The sequence below is a fragment of the Rhinolophus ferrumequinum genome, chromosome 11 (assembly GCF_004115265.2).
Source record: "Rhinolophus ferrumequinum isolate MPI-CBG mRhiFer1 chromosome 11, mRhiFer1_v1.p, whole genome shotgun sequence".
NCBI lineage: Eukaryota > Metazoa > Chordata > Mammalia > Chiroptera > Rhinolophidae > Rhinolophus > Rhinolophus ferrumequinum.
In genome coordinates, this window is record NC_046294.1 from 17,112,935 (window position 1) to 17,118,127 (window position 5,193).

The window sequence follows — 5,193 nt, forward strand, 5'->3', positions numbered from 1 at the left end:
TAAATATGAATTCTTCTGATTTTATGGTTTTTAGCTTGCAGGGTGTTGGTTTGCAAACTGACCCTCTGTAAATGAAGGGCAAGGAGAGACTGAAGAAAGAGGCAGACCTCTCTAGATTGGTAGGTGGCAGTTTTTTGTTTTATTTTATTAAAGTTTATTGGGGTGGCAATGGTTAGTGAAGTTACATAGGTTTCAAGTGCACAATTCTGTAATATATCATCTGTATATCACATTGTGTGTTCACCACCCAGAGTCAGTTCTCTTTCCATCACCATATGTTTGATCCCCTTTACCCTTATCTACTACCCCCCAAGCCCCTTACCCTCTGGAAACCATTAAACTATTATCTGTGTCTCGGAGTTTTTGTTTCTTTATTTGTATGTTTTGTTCCTTTGTTGCTTTCAGTTTTATATCCCACATATCAATGAAATCATATGGTTTTCGACTTTTTCTGTCTGACTTATTTCACTTAGCATCATAATTTCAAGATCCATCCATGTTGTCGCAAACGGCACTATTTCATCTTTTCTTATGGCAGAATAGTATTCCACTGTGTATATATACCACATCTTTATCCAATCATTGGTGGCAGTTTTAATAAACAAGGGCGCTTACTTACAAGACTTGTTTTGGGTGTCTGTGAGATGCGTAGATCTCCGTACTCACCAGCTAGAACCTTAAAAGTTTATATGGAGGCCTTAACTAGGTTCAGTCACGTATTCAGTCCAAATGGTCTCAATAACACCTTTCTCTCTTTTTTTTTTTTTTTTTTCAGTGGGAGACCTTTCTCTCTTAAGGCTACATATTTGAAATGGCTCTGGCAGTGGGAATGGTAGGCAAGTGTCACATTGAGAATGGACGAGCTGTCCCCACAGGGGCCCTGCCAAAATTGCAGAATCAAAAGCAAGAACATGATAATTGTTTTGAACCACTAAATTTAGATAATCCAAACACCACTTTTTCACTTAGGTATTTCTTTTTTTTTTTGGGGTATTAATTAGAAAGCGTGCTTTCTATATTATGGATACTAATCACTAGTGTTTAAGTGAGGAATCTCAATTCATCAAGGTATAAACCCAAATACTTTTTTTTTTTTTTTTTTTAGAAGAGTCATACCACTTTTATTCATAATAACCAAAAACTGTAAATAGCCCAGGTGTCCATCAACAGGTGAATGGATAAACAGACTGTGATATATTCATATCATGGAATAATGCTCAGCAATAAGACTGAACTACTGATACATGAATCTCAACCACATAGAGCCAAATGAAAGAAATCAAATACAATACATACTGCGATTCAGTTTATATGAAATTTTAGAACAAGCTAAATTAATATATGGTAAAAAAAATGTCTCTGGAAGTTGAGGTTGGGGATTAAGTGGAAAAGGGTAGGGGTGGGTTTTCTGGGCTGATAGTAGTATTCTAAGTTGGTAGGGATTTGGAATATTGAGGGGTATATGCATTTGCTAAAACTCATGAAATGATTGATACATTTAAGAGGAAATTTCTTGAGGTAATGTGATAGATCAGCTGCCTGGAACCCATGTACTCAGTTTTCTTGCAGTGGTGATATCAGTGTTGCAGATATGTCATTCTGCCTTCTGTCTTTGAGACCAACGCTATGTACCGTGTTTCCCCAAAAGTAAGACCTAGCTGGACAATCAGCTCTAATGCGTTTTTTTTTGTTTGTTTGTTTGTTTTTAATAACGGCCTGAGCCCCAAATACTTTTATTCGTTCTAATAACTGCTACCAATTGTACTATGTTGAACTCTCCTTTTCCACTAGGACAGGATCTTATCATCTTCATTCCTTTTCAGCCACACTCCATTATTAACAGACTCGTAACAGTTTCTAATATTTATCCCTGTGTGTTTTAAACCTAAACCTCTTATTTGATTCAAAAAGCCTCTAGATGTCCTTTCTGAATAGGTGAGTCTTGCAGTGCTAGGATTTTGGAGTGGTGTGTGGGGGTGTGAGAAACATGTCTCGTCTCACACACCACGGGCTGTTGGGCAGGCCGGAGCGTAAGTGAGGCACAGTCTGTCCTGCTCCGCTGCTCTTCAGGTGTTGAGTCTTAGTTCTTTCCTTGGTTGGCTCTAAATGGGTTTGAGCTTGATGTCTGTGGGCTCCATAGGGCATGACAATGACAGATTCAACTGATGATGGCCTCCTTCTCAGTCCGCTTCTAAAAGTACTGGGGTTCCTTACACGATTGCCTACATCTTCCACTGATCCTGAATTGGCAGTTTGCAGGGCCTTTCTTTGAATTGAGTGCCTCTATGCCTCTTGATGTAACTATTGCCAGAAAGACGATAGCCCGAAATCTGATTCCTCTTGGAAACCTGAACTCAAGGTAGGGATGGCAGAGGCCTGCCCTCCTTCTCTTTGCCCTGCTGTCTCCCAGGGTGCCATCGCTCCCAAACCTCTCTTCTCCTACTCCCTTATTGCAAGGCAGATAATCAAATTATGTGGCAAAGTCGAAGCAGTATGACCTCTTGCAGGCATCCTTAAAGTTTACTAATAATTGTCTTGAGTGTACCCTTGGTTTTGGGGAGAGGAAACCACCCCCCTTGCCTTCCCTGAGAAAGAGGGGGCAGGGAGAATAGTTTCTATTTACAAACAAAAGACAACTTATAGCTTTCTTCCAACGATGTAAATTAGAGTTTAGGGGTTATGGTAGTGTCAGTTCTGTTGAAACTACACCTCTCAGCAAGCTCTGAAAGGTGTGACTAGTCCCAAGAGCTTGTAGAGGTTTCTGACCTTGAATGTGTGGATCTTGGATCAGCCAGGCCTTGGTTTTCCTGACAGCATCCTTTCATATAATTAATTCTTTGTTATATATGATGCAAAGATCTATTCCCAAATTATTGGTTGGATTTAAATTTTGTTTATGGTGGCTTTGGCCCATTGCAGAAGTTTTAACTTTGACGTGATCAAGTTTATGTCTTATCTAAAAACATCCTTCCCTACTCTAAAGTCAAAGATATTCTCCTATGTATTTTCGCTAATAGTTGTAAAATTTTGCTTTTTACATTTAGGTCTCTCATCCTTCTGGAACTTAAAGAAATTTTTATATGATCATAAGTGGATATAATTTATTGTATATGGAAGGTTCCAAAAATAACTTACTGAATAGTCTATCCTTCCCCCAGGAATCAGATATGCCAGTTTTGTCTTCTATCACATTTCCACATGTGCACAGTCCTGTTTCTGGTATCTTCATTCTGTTTCCTTAGTGTATTATTCCTCTTTGAAGCAAAACTATACTGTTTTAACTACTATGGCTTTACATATTTTAATATCTAGTGAGGCAAGTCTCCCATCTTTTCTCCCAGAACAATTTTATTATTCTTGGTCCTTTACTCTTACATATGAATTTCAAAATTGGCATATCAGTTCTATAAAAAACTATGTTGGGATTTTGATTAGCAATGCATTGGACTTATTGGTTAATTTGGATGTGAACTATTTAATGTAAAAAAATTGAATTAAGTACTTGTCCAGCTGTCTAAATCACAAATATTTCCATTTAGTATATAATTAATTTATCTTCCTTACTGAGCACTATTTTTAGGTAAAGCTTTATCTGTTGTCATGGTCAATGCCTTGTACAAAGCTTCTCTCAATATATTTGTGGAATTAACGAATGGACCATCTGTAGACATTTGTGCTAGCCATTTTTTAACTTAGACAGAATGTGTTTGGGAACTCTACACCATTAGCTGTAAATTTCCAAATTACAAAAATGTTCTTCATGATTTAGTGTGAGTCTAGTCGTTCAACAAGAACGCCTAATTTGTAATGATTAAAACTACACTAAGGCAACATTTTGCATTTTATATGGTCCTATGTTAATGATCATTATATCATTTCTGCTTATTTATTGAGCATGGTGGTGTGAGGTATATCTTCAGATTTTATTTTTTTAAACCACTTTACTGAAGTATGATCGACATAGAAAATCTATACATATTTAATGTATACAATTTGATGAGTGTGGAGGTAAGTATATATTCACGAAACCATGACCACAATCTATGCCATAAACATGTCCATCACCTTCAAAAGTTTCCTCCTGCCTTCTTTATTTATGACACTAATTATTATTATGTTGTGAAAAGAACACAACGTAAGATCCACCCTCCCAGAAAATTTTCAAGTATACAATACAGCACTGTTAGCTATAGGTACCATGCTACAGAAGATCCCTAGGACTTACTCGTCCTGCATAACTGAAACTGTACAATTTGACTAATACTTCCCCCTTTCCCTTTCCCACCAGCCCCGGGCAACCACCATTCTACTCTCTGCTTCTAAAAGTTTGACTGTTTTAGAATCCTTATCGAAGTGGTATGATATAGTATTTATTTGTCCTCCTGTGTCTGGCTTATTTTGCTTCGCATAACGTCCTCAAGGTTCATCCATGTTGTAAATGGCAGGATTTCCTTCCTTTTTTGTTTTTGTTTTTAAGGCTGAAGAATATCCTATTGAAACTATATACCATATTTTCTTAGTCCATTGGTGGACATGTAGGTTGTTTCCACCCCTTATCTATTGCAAATAGTGCTGCAGTGAACATGGCGGTGCAGCTATCCTTTTGAGAGCTTGTTTACATTTCCTTTGGATATGTACGCAGCAGTGGGATTGCTGGATCGTATGGTAGCTCTGTTTTTAATTTTTTTGAGAAACTGCCATACTGTTATTCATAAAGTCTGTACCAATTTACATCCTCCCCTCCCGCCCCCCACACACACATCATTGCCAAGACCAATGCAAAGAGGCTTACTGCCTGTTTTCTTCTAGGAGTTTGAGGGCTTCTTCAGTGCACAGATCTTTCACCACCTTGGTTAAATTTATTCTTAAGTATTTTATTCTGTTGATGGTATTGTAAATGAGATTGTTTTCTTAATTTCTTCTTCTGATAGTTCATTGTTAGGATATAGAAACACATCTGATTTTTGTATATTGAGTTCCTATCCTGCAGCTTTACTGCCTAGGCCACCATAACAAAGTCCCCAAACCTGGGTGCAATAGAAGTATATTGTCTCACGGTACTGGAGGCTAAAAGTCTGAGATCAAGGTGTTGGCAGGGCCACGCTGCCTCTGAAGACTTTAGGGAAGGATCTGTTCCAGGTGTCTCTCCTAGCTTCTCATAGTTCTTTGACTTGTCCAATTTTCCCGTGGCTT